At 41.0% G+C, this 15,479-nt stretch overlaps 1 pseudogene across 1 annotated transcript; it reads right to left on the bottom strand.

Moving 5' to 3' along the window:
• Positions 1-2,799: 2,799 nt before the first annotated feature.
• Positions 2,800-3,845, bottom strand: LOC308243140 (phospholipid scramblase 3-like; annotated as a pseudogene). Its single transcript has 2 exons — positions 3,018-3,845; positions 2,800-2,982 (listed from the first exon to the last, which is right to left on the bottom strand). The product of its transcript is annotated as a phospholipid scramblase 3-like (transcript).
• Between the last annotated feature and the right edge of the window lie 11,634 nt (positions 3,846-15,479).

Below are 15,479 nucleotides of genomic sequence, written 5' to 3'. Positions count from 1 at the left end.
GCCAGGGCCACGGGGTGAGAAGTGGACACAGAGGACGCTATCTCATCCAATTGTGGGGCGGGCTGGCCAGCCTTCATCTGCCTGACCCCGCCCAGGGAGGGACTGAGCAGGGTGTCCACCTCTCCATTCTCCATCCTTCCATCTGTGACACCTGTCACTCTTGCCAGGCCTCCCCCAAGTGAATTCAGCTCAATCCCTGAATGTAAAAGGGCATGGGGCCTCCACTCCAGTGACCCCTGATTCCCAGCGACAGGACCTAGTCGACAGGATCTGGTCTCAGGACAGTGGCCACAGCTGCAGAACATAGATCTGTTTCAAGAAAAGTTGGGAATGCAGACTTTCCTATGAGCCCCTATTCCAAAAGGTGGCAATTTATTCACATTGTGGCAAAGACACCTTCAAGAGTAACATAAGTGGGTAAAGTCAGGGCCAAGCCAGGCCATTTCCTCACCCAATCTCTCTGAGGCGCATGGACAGAACCAAGTCTCAGCTCTTTGCAGGACACTTCCGGGGGTTTTTTAAGCCTAAAGGACAGTAGTCTGTCTCCATTCTTGTTCTTTGGGAATTTTCCATCATCGATAAAAGAATACGTACATTGGAGCAATCCTCTCAAGATACAATATTCCAGTTGCACCCATGTGATGATGACAGCGCCCCTCAGAGGGAGGGAGACAACAGATGGGGAGCAAGGAATTCTGAAAACCAAAGTGATGACTGAGATGCTAAGCCTTTCCTTCACGTGTCTGACACCCCTTTTCAGGCGGCCTGCAGGCCGGGCGTCTGCTGGACCTTTACCACCTGATGTCCTGGCAGGTTGCCCTGGGCTCTGCTAGGCAGTGTGCAAAGCCACCTGGGCCCAGGGGGAGTAGCCACCCCCCCCCCCAGCCACTCCTGGTACAGCTCCTGCACACAGGCGCTGGTCTCCAGGGGCCACACCAGGATGGCAGTGTAGATGCCTTCCATCTGCCGCAGCAGTGCCCTGTCTGCATGCCCGTTGTCCACCTGGGCCTGGCCCCTGCCACTTAGGCATCCCCGGCGTAGGCCAGGACCTCCACAAAGTGGCAGGGGAACTTGCCCCTATACAGCTTCAGGACCACTTCTGGATGTTCCAAAAGCCGTAAGCAGCCTCAAAGCGTAGCAGAACCTCTCCGTCCCCTTCAAAGGTGACCTCCTGGAAGTCTTGTTCCTCAGGGTGTGGTAGATGAGCAACCCTACATCATCGTTGAACAGTTCCTTGGCCATGTGCCTGAAGATGTGTGCCAGGTACCCATTGGAGCTGGCACCCTCGTGGAGCCTCACCTCCTCCTCCTTCATGTCTTCAGAGTGTCCACTGCAGCATCATTCGAGGCGAGGTCACTTTGCTCCATTATCTGGACAATTTCACCTGAGGTTAACATGCAGTCAGCACCCTGGGAACTATGCAAAGCTGTGGGAACATCTTCTCAAAGGGCCTCCAGTTTCTTGTCATAACACGAGGCCACAATGACGTGGAAAATCTTGTCTGGGGACAGGTTCTGCCATCTGAAGTAATCCTTCACCAGAGAGCCCATGATCTGCTAGGGAGACTTGGCCTGCAGAGGTGGCGGGTGATGGGGTGACCCAGCACACACTCTGCATATTGGGCCCAGACAGGGCAGGCAGAGGTCAGCATGGGTAGCTGGGGCTCTTCCTCACGGTGCTGGCAGTACTGACGCACAAATTCCTTCTGACTCTCCAGGATGCTGAAGTCTGCAGCTACCTTCATGTCAAAGACACTGCGCCCCAAGGCTTTTGAGGAAGCTGCAGAGCCTTCTGGATGCATCAGTGACACTGAGGCTGAATTTAGCAACAAAATAAGGCAGAGACTGAGGACACATGGACCACTGCCAGCACCTTGTGCTGTGAGGTATCACATTTCTTACTAAGGTTCAGAAAATGGAAGAAGTCCTTGGTGTTCTGCTGAGAAACTTGGACTCCTTCCTCTGCGGTCACACAACTGTCACACACCAGGCAGTCACTCAGAAATATCTTGACATCAGCCAACTTATGGAATTCTCCCTTCTCTCCGTTCTCCTGAGCCGGACTCTGGATGTTGACTGCGGCATTCTCTTGGTCATTGGTTGTTGTTGTTTTTTGTGTTTTTTTTTCCCCAAAATGTTACAAAGTTTATATGAATATAACATACAAAGATGTAGCCTCCTTTGTAGGAACAGGGAAGGAAGGGGTGGTTAAGTAAGGCACACAGAGCTGCAGCAAGCACCAGCTGTGGGGAGGACCAAGGGGGAGAAGAGGTTGGCACTGGGGCCGAGGTCCTAGAGCCTTTGCTGGGGAAGTAGGGATCCCCTCTGAGTGCCACGTTCTGAGGCTGAACTAATTGGTCAAGCTGAGGCAGAGGTGGGTGGCCATATCAGCCATCTTTGGTGCTGTTTACCCTCTCCCACCCCAGCTCTGTTGTAAAACCCCGGAGTCCTGGATTCCAAATGCCCCATCCAGAGCAGAGACCCTGGAAGGGGGTGAGAGGCACTGAGTAGGGCAAGTGTGAAAGCCGATATGCCTGTGTGCTGAGGGATGGCCGGAGACAGTGGTGAGAGGTAGCAGGGGAAGGGCTCTCATACATACCCTTCTGTGGGGGGTACAGGTGAAGGAGGCCAGGGGAGTAGGGTAGGGATGGGATACCATGGCCCCAGCCTCTTAGGCATCACTGTCTGTCCTCTGCAGTGTACATGGAGGAAATGGGCTGCCTCTGAGGAGGGGCCAGGCCAGGCCAGGTGACCACCTTGAGTTCTGGCTGAGGTGATGGTCCTCACACTGAGATACCATCTAACTGGTGATGGCAGAGGGCCCAGTGCCTCCTCGCTTCTCGAAGAACATGTAGTCAATGAGGAATGTGGCTCCCAGCAGTACAGCCTTCACTCTCATGTCCAGATACAGCGGGAACTGCAAGCCATTGAGTCATCTGCCACGGAGTCATCTGCATCCGTGAGGGCTTCTTGGAGCAGCCCCCTCCCCGCCCCCCCCCCCCCCCGCCACACACACACACACATTGCTTGCTGATGCGGCCCACACTGCGGGACTCATCTGGAGTCTTCACCTCAAAGTTGGTGTCTGTGCCACAGCCACAGGTCCAGCAGGGCCCCACCACTCGCAGGATCGTATGGCGATCGGCATCTTGAATGGAGAACTTAGGGAGGAAGGGATGCCAGGTCTGCAGCACATGGTCAATGGTGGTGCCTGGTGGCGACTGTACTTCCATCTCTCGGTCCCCAGGGTCCACCAGATGGATGCGAAGGGGCCAGTGGGCCCCGCAGCACAGACATGCACAACAGTTGCTCTCCTCAGCCTCCTGACCCAGGGGCTGTCCAGCCCCTGAGCGCAGTTCATACCGGTTACTTGTCTCCCAGCCTAGGAGCTTTTCCACTCGTGCAGCCCTCTGGTAAATCAGGATCTAATCAATGGGCACCAAGAATTCGAGGCCAGAAGGTACCCCGGGCAGTGGCAAGAGAGGGGCAGCAGGCCCAGCAGCAGACCCCAGGGTACTGGGGCCGGGGGAGGGGAAGAGAGTGAAGCCAGGCACAGGGACAGGCATGTGGGTGGGCACTGGTGCTGGTCCAGGCCCAGAATTCTGCACCTGTTCCGGGTACCCAGCGGTCACAGGGAAAGGAGGAGGGGGCAAAGGGGTGTATCCTGTGGGGGGCAAGTATCCTGCCATAGGAAAGGGATGAGGGTTCACAGGTTGTCCCTATACCAGAAACTTAGTTCTAGAAGTAGAGGCAAGCTCAGGGACAGCCAGAGAGACACAGACAGACACAAAGACGAACAGGCAAACGTGGATAGGTGGCTGCGCCAGGCGCCCACCCAGGGTCTCTTGGGCGGCACCTCTGACTCAGGGAGAAACCAAAAGTGTCAGCGGGCAGGGCAGAGTACCTAGGACCCTGGATTCCTTCTGGGGTTGGCAGAACCACACCCTCTCTTTGTTCTCCCATTCTCCTCAGAGGTGGCTGTTGGCAGAGGGCAGGATGGATGGATTTGCGATCAGACTGACAGCCGAACCTCGAGGGAGGTTTCCTGACCCCTCTGTGTCCCCCGCTCACCTGAAGCCCCTAAAATAGTCAGGGTGCCCAGTGCTTGGAGCTCCCGAGAGCTTGTGGAGGCAGGCCCTTGGTCATCGGTTTTTGTTTTTTTACTACATTCCTTCTGTGTGCAGTGATCACAGTTCATCTGGAGCAAGGCAGGTGGAGGCCAGCTCGAGTGACCTGGAGAAAGCATGGGGAAAGCAGTCACCGCTGGTTGCTCCTGGTGTTGCTGGCAGTATCCTTTCTTCCTTGTGGAGCATCTAGGGAGGGGAAGTGGCCTCAGTGCCCAAGGCCAAGTTCCAGGAGGCTGGCAGCACTGTCGGGATCATGCCAGCAGTGCTGGTCCATTGGTACCTGGCCTGTCCTCTGGAGATTGAACCTGCAGCACTACTAAGGGAGCCAGTCCCCAGTTCCACCCTGCCTCAGCCACCGATTGATTGAAGTCTGAGGGCCGGGTGGGGGGACCAAGAGGTCTGCCTTCCAGCCGCTCGCTAGTCACCGCTGCCACCGATTGATCAGCTCCCACTCCCTCAGCTCCCTAGCCTGCTGTTAGGTCATCCAGGTCGTGACAGCACCTGGCTTTTTATATATTAGGATATTTTGATAGTTCTGTTTCAGATATTATCATATTTCTATGTATAATGATAAGCCACCTCAGTGGAGTACTAAGGAGCAGAAGAGAACACACAACATTGTATTATTATTTCTATTTTACAGATAAGAAAACAGATTCAGATGGGTTTAATGAACTTGTAAAGGAAATGAAAGCTAACTATCTATGAATCCAAAGCTGAAATTTAAACCTTTATTTTCTCTACTGTACTATAACACCATTTTTCTTTCCACAGGAACTGTAGTTACTATCAGATAATCAATGACAGTTGTTTGACCTGGTTGTGATTATGATATTATTAGAGTAGATATAACCATTCTCTCTCTCTCTCTCTCTCTCTCTCTCTCTCTCTCTCTCTCTCTCTCACACACACACACACACACACACACACACACACACACACACCTCTAAATGCCAAAAGATGCATGAGCAAAGACAAGGTAAAGCAAAACATTCACAAACTGGTTTGAGCCCCTGCTTGACTCCTGCACAATGACATTTTTGTTCACTCTCAGATCAACCTGGGAAAGTTGCATAAATGGATATCAGGTCTAGGAGATCATGCAAAGCAAGAAGGAGGGTGAGGATTCTCCCCATTGATAACCTCTGAAATCAGAGCTGAGGACTAGGGTACAAAGCAAGAGCAGAGTTTTGGCACATGAGATGACTGATTGGAAAAAAAAAAATATTCTCTGCAATGCTATGGATCTACCCAAAAAGAAAAAGAACATAAATGGGAAAATTTATCTTTCTGCTTTAGTACTGCCAAACTGAATAAGATTATTAAAATTTGTGAGGGGGTGATTAGAATGGATGAGTATATAAAATTAAACTGTCAAGAAACAAGTCTGAAATATTACAAATCGGTAAGGTTCCCTGAAATAAATTTTCTACAAATATAAAACTTCAGATTTTGACTATTATGGTCTCATTCTAGGGACAGAAAAGGAAAGCACATTCACATAGCTTCAATTATCCTTTGCATTACTGGAGAGAAACTGAAAGGTAGATGTTAGAGCAATTTGCTAACTATGATTATGAGACAATCAAAGCAAATGCTTTGAAACAAAATAAAACATTATAAACTATAGCAATCAGAGAAGCACAATTTAAATAACCCACAAAAGTTTTAAAAAAACAATAAAACTATTCTTATAGGATTTATAGCTCCATTTTCTCCTCCCCCACCTCCACTCAGCTGGCAAATGTGTCTATCTATTTATTTATTTATTTAAGTGCTTTTTGCCCCATCGTCACATTTCCTTAAATGTGATCTTGAACTTAGCACAACAGAAGGAGGTCCTGATGATTCTCTGGAACACCCCTACTAGACACTCACTGAAAGAAATGACTCCATCACTGAATAAATAGATTTTTATAATTAAGTGGTCAAATTATGTTCTTTTGCCTTATTTAGCATTAGCAAGTTCTTGTTTTCATCCTAGGTTTTTTAACTATTTTCAATTAAAAAAAATTGTGATTAGTTTTTCCTATCTCCAGAACAATTATTTATGTTTAAAGTACTTTATAGGGAAGGTTCAAGTAATCATATTTATTGGCTCTTCTGAAAAGTAGGTCAAGACTATCCTTTCATTTGGAAATGGAGAAGAGGGTACACTAAATTTAAGTGAATTAATTAAGGTCCAATCATAAGAATAATTTATGAATGGATTTTCTAAATTCTAAGATGCTATCAAGGAATTAAAAGAAAGCACTGTGTGAAGTAAAGCTATTTTATTATTCCTTTAATGAAGATGGTTAGCATCTTCTCAGAACCAATAAATTGAAGATGGTCAAAAGTTATAAACTATGAGGAATATTAGGATTAATAATCAAATAAAGAACTAAAATACAGTTTCCTTGGAATTTCCATGGTTTGGTTTAGAAGTCACATACTTACATAAACCTTGTATGTACTAGTCAATAAATAGCTTTGTAAGTCAATTTATAGACACATTACATAGAACTTAATTAGTTCTATCAGCATTGTCAGCTTTGGCACATGTAACCAGAGATTGTTCTTTAGAATTATTCTACTGCCAGAAATAATTACAAAATAATATACGGTAAAGGATCTCACAAAAGGATGCTCACCATCTAGATATGGACTCCATATTTCAGTATGGTCTTCATTATGCATCTCAGAGAAGTCTTGTCGATGATATCTTGTAAGGAAAACATGCTCAATGGATTCATCTCCCAAACCAACCCAAATTCTTCTATTAGCAATGATAGCAATCAAAAAGCTGTGTCAATTATTCACAAAGTGTTAGATAACTGTAATCCAGACATTGTTCAGAAATTATTTTAGAGGAGATTAAAACAAGCACAGAAATTGGAAAGACAAGAAAGAGAATGAAGGTCACAAAGAAAAAGTAAAAGTTTTTGAGATCATTCATCCATTTGCCCCATGAATGTTTATTGTCTGTTTTGTATTGGACACAGACTAGGTGCCAGAGATACCCTGGAGAGAGAAAACAGACATGGCCGCTGCTTGGTGAGGCTTACCATTTGAATGTGAGAGAAATATTTTTAAATTCCCTTTAATTGCTCTTAAAAATAAGAATAAAGAACAAAATGTAACAGAGGTGAAATTTCACTCCTCTTCCTTCCCCTTTCTTTCTAGTCATCAGATGCTGAGACTTGCATCCAGCAGCCATGACTTCAGGCAAATTCTGTCCTCACAGTAGAATGGGAGCTACAATTGCCCTTATTTAAAGGGTTATTGTGAAGATTGAGTTAATCAACGGAAAACACAATGTAGGACAACCTGTGGCATACAGTAGGACTTTATGTTAGCTACTTGCTGTTATAATAGTTATGATTTTTATTACAATTTTCTCCATTTTTGCCCTTTAGTAGTTAAAGCAAAATTCATAAGAGATAGTGACAGTCTCAATGTTGCAATAACAAGCTCAGTGTCATAAGTCCTGGTAAGTAAAGAACTGGCTTATTAACAGAAACTCTGAATGAGGTGTCTTAGCATGTTCAGGCTAAATTTTACCCATCACAGGGTGGGTTAGTCTGTCCCAGTGGGCATTATGGACAGTAGACAGGCCCTTAGCAGATTGGAAAGATACAGATGCTGGTTTTGCTTCTAGAGCCAACACAAGCACCTCCACAATAAGCCAAAGCTAAACAGGGCGCCTACAGCAAGTGCCACAGGAGGACCAAGAAACTGGTTCTCAGAGGCCAGATGAGATATCCTTCTTGGCAAACGCAATATATAGGGTGTCCCCCAAAAATGTATACACACACCTTGAATAATTATAAAGGCAATGTTTGTTAAAATACATTTCATTTTCAAAATTGAGCTATCAGCTTTTAAAGCATGTATACATTTTGGGGGGACACTGTATTTGGGTGAAGAATCTGAGCATTTCTAGACTTTCTGCAGAGCAGGCATTAATTTATCCACAAAAATACTGATTTTTGTCTGTAACTTTGATGCTGTTGTTACCCCTCAATTCATATGATTTAGAATATTACAATTCTGCTTCTCCTAAATAACCACTTTAGAAATTTTTTAATGGGTAAACATTTAACTATGTATTATTAAAGTGTTTCACTTCCCACCTACAGTTTGGAAGCAACAATGTTTTTCTCACTTATTTTCAATAGAGAATAAAGTTTACTTCCTAGAAAGTAAAAAGTGCTCAGCATTGTTTTTATAAAAGATAAGGTTGAAACTTAAAATTAGACACTCTGAGTTCAGTGCCTAGCTTTTGGTCTCCTGCTAAACTGAAAGGTTTTAAGTGAATTTTTAATAAATATGCTGAAGTAGGATCCCCAGTGAGTACTGTTCTTTAAAAATGTTTATATGTTTGAGAACTAACTACTTATTTTGTTGAAGGTTGTTGTTACTCAAGCCTAGATTAGAATGCATTTTTGGAATTTTTTAGAGATAGTTAACAAACTACGCAAAACACCAGAGCCATCCATGTAAATTATATGGTCCCATCCTGTTCTTCGATTTAACTGTCAGGTTTAGTTCAGAATCCCCTCTGACCTCTTCAGAAGCTCAGAGCCCACCTAAGTCAGGATAATTCCTCTGGTTATGGATGTGTTAAATTAACTGGATGGGGAGGAATTCTTTCATAATGTATACGGACATCAAATCATCACATTGTACACTTCAAGTTTCTTACGATTTTTTTTGTCAATTGTACCTCAATAAAGCTAAAGAAACCACTCAAAAATAATAATAACTTCTGCTGAAATTATTTTAGGAGGAAATTTCCTAAAAGATGTGCTTAATGACAACAATGTCTTGAGTAATAATGGGATAGTTATACCATGTTTATAATCTCCTGATACGTTTTAAGAATAAAAACTCTCATTTGTGCAAGCTTAAAAATGTGCCTTACAAAATACATGTATTTATATATTTCCATCAAAAACATGAGTTTCAGCAAGGCTTAACCTTACCGAAATTGTTTTAGGGAGTTGGTAATTTTGAATTATTACCTAAAAATTCTAACAATAGGAAATTACCTTACTAGTATACTAGCCCTTCGTAAAATCTTCTGGTTAAGATTTGTGTTCAGGTATTTTCCATTAAAATAAAAAGTCAAACCAGTGGCATTCCAGTAGACCTACCCTCCTGTTCACAGCCCTTCTTGACTTCAGGTTTGGCATGTTGGATTTTGCAGTGGGTTTTCTACACACAGTGGTCTGGGTATAGCTAGGATTGCCATTTCCTGGGTAGCTCGAGTTAGTTTTAAGTTTAACATTTTTATTTTATTCCTAAAAATCCTGACACAGATAGACCCAAGTAGGATAAAAATCTAGCTGACTATGGAAGTTATATTTTATCAATGTATTAGATGAACTTCTCATAACTCTTTTTTAAAATTTATCTTTATTGTTGAAAGTATTACAGATGTCCCCCATTTTCTCCCTAGTGAACCCCTCCACCACTCAACTCTCTGGCCTTCCCCACACTATTGTCTGTGTCCATGGGTTATGTATATGTGCATACAAGTTCTTTGTTTAATCTCTTCCCTCCTACCCCTTCTCTCTGAAATTCGTCAGTCTGTTCCATGCTTCTATGTCCCTGGATCTATTTTGTTTATCAGTTTATTTTGTTCATTATATTCCACATTTGAGTGAGAACATATGATACTTGTCTTTCTCTGACTGGCTTATTTTGCTTAGCATGATATTCTCCAGTTCCCTCTATGCTGTCTCAAAGGGTAGGAGATCCTTCTTTATTACAGCTGCATAGTATTCCATTGTGTAACTCTTAATAGGAAAGCAATTCCCTCAATTGGAATACAATGTATGTACTAACCTATGTCCATCAGGAATTTTCAATGAAAGGCACATTTTCTTAGAAAGAAGCTCATTCAAAAAGGAGTTGAATGGATATTTTTCCAAAGAAACTATACATGGCCAATAGGTACATGAAAAGGTACTCAAAAACACTAATCATCAGGAAAATGCAAATCAAAACCACAATGAGATATCACCTCATACCTTTCAAGATGGCTATTATCAAAAAGATATGAGATATATGCTGGCAAGAATGTGGATAAAAGGGAACCCTTGTGCACTGTTGATGGGAATGTAAATTGGCACAGCCACTGGGGAAAACAGTATTGAGGCTCCTCAAAATAATGAAAATGCCATATGATCCAACAATCACACTTCTAGGTATATATCCAAAGAAAATAAAATTTTCTAATCAGAGATTTTTTTGTAGCCCCATGTACATTTCAGTGTTATGCACAATAGTCAAGACATAAAAACAACCTAAATGTCCATCAGTGGCTGAATAGATAAAGAAAATATGGTTTACTAGTATATGTAGACAATGGAATATTATTCAACCACAAAAAAGAGGAAAACCCTGCCATTTGCAACAGTGTGGATGAACTTAGAGGACATTAAGCTAAATAAAATAAGTCAAACCGAGAAGGAAAAATACCATCTGATCTCACTCAATGTGTAATCTAAAAAAAGTTAAACTCATATAAACAGATTAGATAGATGGTTGTCAGTGGCCAGAAGGTTGGGGGTGGGGGATATGGATAAAGATGTCAAAGGGTACAAACTCCCAGCTATAAGATGAACAAGTTCTGGGGATGTGATATATATAATGGTGACTATAGCTAATTATGCTCTATTATATACTTGGAAGTTGTTAAGAGGATAGGTCTTAAAAGTTCTCATCACACAAAAAAAATTATAACTATATGAGGTGCTAGATTTGATAATAAACATCACTGTGGTCATCATCGTACAACATATATGTATAGCAAAGAACACACTGTATACCTTAAACTTACACAATATTGTATGTCAATTATATCTCAGTAAGGCTAGAAAAATACAAAAAAGGGGGGCCCTTCATATATAATAGGGGAGAAATAATTATTTGGGCATTTGTCACAGTCCTTGGATCAGAGCATTTGGCCCAGAGGTCTGAGGTGTGATAGCTTTATCACAAATATCGAACTCACCACTGTTCACCCATGAAAGTCAGTGGATCTGGCTGCACAGGAAAGCAGAGGACAGCCACATCAGGGCTAATCTACTACAGACATTTGGATGATATATGAATCCAGCCCCTTGATGATAAAGAAGGAAGCAGCAGCTGGAAGATTACCAAAAGCAAACAGCTTTCCTTCTCTCTGCAGGCATATATGCAAAATAAATCATTCCTGAGATAGTGATTAATGTTTTATATTCTACTTCTCCTTCCAATAAAATTAAATTAACGTACATCTACTTACTTATGAGACTGACTTCTTACTGCCTTCTCAAAGGCTAGTTTACTATTTATGAATGTGGTTAACTGCTGTGCTTTTTATATCTTTTTAATGGCCTTGGTAATGGTCAAGACATTAGAAGTTATTGTGTTTTTTCATTTAAAGGGCTTTTTCTTAGCTTCCCCTGGGTTGGGGTGAGTGGTGATCTGACAAACAGACCCACTCTGTTCTCTTCCACTGTCTGGTAGGGGTGTAGTCCCTGCTGCTTATGGCACAGCAGCCCCTGTGAACAATGTTGCTCATCAGTGGACTCGTTGATCTGGAGTGACACTTTGATGAGATCTAGTGTAGAGTGTTGTTGGCTACTCTGCCTCATACCTTTCTGTAGCTTCATACACTGTAACATCACCTACTTGATATTGGTATTAAATCAGAAATCACTTTCATTGAATATTTAACCAAGATTGGACCCTGTTTTCATGAAATGGTAATGTGTAGATGTCCTCAATGTTAATAGGTTGTCACTGAGCTTTATTCTGAAGAGTTTGAGGCAATAATGTAAAAAACATGGGAGTCAGGCAAAGTCCCAGGTCTCCCCCTCATTATCTGAGTGATCTGTTCAAGATCTTTAATCTCTAAATCTCAGTTTCCTCATCTGTAAAATAATTAATTATCTGCCTCATAGTGTGATTGTGGGGATGAACATTTATACAGTTAAAACACATAACACATGATAAACAATTAACAAGTGGTAGCCATAATTAAATATTTTTCATTTTACAACTACTAATACATCAATAAATAGATAAATTCTATAGAATTAATTGTACAATGACTAATAAGTTGATAAACTAGTAAAACTCTATAACTGATTTATTATATTTTAAATATGACATATAAATGTATTATATATTTCCTCAATAGTCACCTAACTCAGATGAAAAATAGTTAAGATTTCATTTTCTTGAATGTGCTTTTAGAAGATTGCTGGTAATTGGTATAATGTAGCAGAGAATAGAAATAATTTAGAATAGAAAGTAATCCACAGATATGTCTAGGTGTTAGCAACACATGAATTTCAAATGCAACGTTTTATAAAAACTAAACATAGCCTTGACCTATTATGGTAGCAATACAGGCAGAGCCATTGTAAACAGGTGATCAAACTACTGGTTCTAAAATATGAGTTAGCTTCTGTATCATCTTAAGATAAACTTTAATATTTTCAGATACCATATTTTAATAATATTAAGTTTTACAGGTTTTCTATTTTTTAATCTTTCTAAAATATTGAGATTTATATATAATATTATAAGTAAATAATATATAGATATAATTATCATATGTAATATAATTTTAATAATTGGGGCTGATCAGAACATATGACAGACATTGTCAATCTAATAAACATATACTATGTAATTTCCATGACTGTATTTTTAAAAATTATGAAAAATCACATTCCTGTACAAAAAGCTAAGGCAGTCAGTAGGTTATTATTCCAATTCCCTCTGCCAGCTTATTATCAGGACTTTCTGAGCATAAGACTGCTGTATCCTTCTTGAAAAGTTTTCTTTTATTGGGATATCTTTCCTCTGACTTACGCAGCAGCTTAGGCAGCTAAAGATGTCAGACTATGGATTTGAATTTTAAGAATGACAGCTTAGTAATAAGATGTTACTGAGACAATGTTCAGGAAGACGTACAGTTCTGTTTTAAGGGTGAAATTCCTTCTGAATCAATTTTTTTTCCCAAGAAGAGTACAAAGCCTCGCCCAACCAAAATTGCACAAATTTGTGGACAAATGGGAGCCATTGAAACTCAGACACTGGGCATTATCAGAGATGGAAAACTCAGGGAAAGCACAGTTGCATAGTTAGATAATAGTGGCGGAAAAGAACAAAGTGGGTTTTCTTGATGATTCTATTATTTGATAAGTTTCATAAAAATAAGTTTGTCTCTATCTCAGTAATATATTTAAATTGCTATGGAATATGATCAGTATGTCAGCATAGGAACTAAGATGTATGTTCTCATATCTCAGATCTAATTGGCATCAGAAATCACTTTCATTGAATATTTGACCAAGATTGGACCCCGTTTTCATAAAATGGTGATGTGTAGATGTCCTCAATGTTAATAAGTTGTCACTGAGCTTTATTCTGAAGAGTTTGAGGCAATAATATAAAAAAACATTGTTTACTCACAGCAAGACAGTGAAGTGAGAAATGACGATTAGGGGGCCTGATGTGAAATTTACACAGCTGGGCAGACTGGGAACCAGGTTTGAGGACAGCACAGTCTGGTACACAAGGCATGGAGGCCAAGAGATCATGAAATCTTAACCACAATTGGGGTAATTTATAAGTACTAAATTTCCAAGGAGTCTGAAATATGACAAAAGGTGGTGAAAACCAGTGGTGAGAGAATCCAGGGGATAGTGATATTCTAAAACCCAGATTGCCAAAAGGCATCAGGGAGGGCTGCTCGATGTTAGGAGCTGGCCTCCATCCCCAGGAAGAAAGCAAGCTCCAGGCTTTAAAAGGTTTCTGGGAACATGTAAGATTTTAGTACAAAGCATGAAATGGTGATCAGTGCAGAAGCTCAGTGCTATAAACTGAGGTGCATAGAGTAACCCTGGGCTCAGGAAATCAAATGTAAAGGACCTATTCTCTGTTAGAGGAAACTGTGATGTAAAAGCCATGTGAGAGTCCTAGTGATCACAGAAAAGATAAATGTGCCAGATGAGTTTTGCAGCAAGAATGTCTCAACGACTGTGTCCTCGCCCAGAACAGTAAGGAGGGTGATCCAATGCAAAGACCAGTCAAAATGGAATGGATAGATTGGAGTTCCTAAAATTCTTTCCTAATTACAACATGTTTTATTAACCAATGTCACCCCATTGGTTAATAAATTTATATAGGTTTCAAGTTTACAATTCTATAATACATCATCGGTATATTATATTGTGTGTTCACCACCCAAAGTCAAACCCCCTTCCATCACCATTTATCACCCCTTAAACCCTTCTACCTCCAGTGATCACCACGTTGCTATCTGTGTATATGAGGCTTTTTGTTTTGTTTTGTTGTAGTTGTTTGCTTTTTTTGTAGAGTTTTGTTGTTGTTGATTTTGCTTAATCCCTTCACCCTTTTCACCTAGCTCAGCAACCCTGTTCCCCTCTGGCAGCTGCCAGTCTGTTGTGTATTTATAGGTATGTTTCTATTTTGTTTGTTAGTTTATTTTGCTCATTAGATTCCACATGTGAGTGAAATCATATGGTATTTGACTTTCTCTGACTGGCTTACTTCACTTAGCATAATGTTCTCTAGGTCCATCCATGCTGTCCCAAAGGGGAAGATTTCTTTTATGGTCAATTAATATTTGACGAAAGAGGCAAAAACATACAGTAGGGTAAAGATAGTCTATTTAATTAATGGTTTTGGTAAAATTGGACAGCCACATGCAAAAAAAAAAGTGAAACTAGACCACCTTCTTATAGCATACACAAGAATAAACACAAAATGGATTAAAGACTTAAATGTTATATTTGAAACCATAAAAAGCCTAAAAGAAAACATAGGCAGTAAAATCCTGACATTTCTCATAAAAATATTTTTTCTCATATACCACTTTGAGTAACATAAACAAAAGAAAAAATAAACAAATGGGACTACATCAAACTAAAAAGATTTTGCACAGCAAAAGAAACCATCAACAAAATAAAAATATCCCACTGAATGTGAGAAGATATTCATTCACCAATGATACATCTGATAAGGGGTTAATATAAAAAATGTATAAAGAACTTATAAAACTCAAAACAAAACAAAAAAAACAACCCTAAACAATCTAATTTAAAAATGGCAAAAGGCCTGTTAACATTTATCTAAAGAGAACATATCGATGGCCAATAGATATATGAAAAGATGTTCAACATCTCTGATCATAAAAAAAGCAAACTAAAACTATCATGAGATATCACCTCAAACCATTCAGAATGGTTATCATCAATAAATCAACAAACAACAAATGCTGGCAAGGATGTGGAGAAAAGGGAATCTTCATGCTCCATTGGTGGGAATGCAGATTGATGCCATC

The sequence above is a fragment of the Plecotus auritus genome, assembly GCF_963455305.1.
Source record: "Plecotus auritus genome assembly, chromosome: 2".
NCBI lineage: Eukaryota > Metazoa > Chordata > Mammalia > Chiroptera > Vespertilionidae > Plecotus > Plecotus auritus.
The sequence above is the reverse complement of the archived record's forward strand: the minus strand, read 5'-3'. Positions and strand labels throughout refer to the sequence as shown.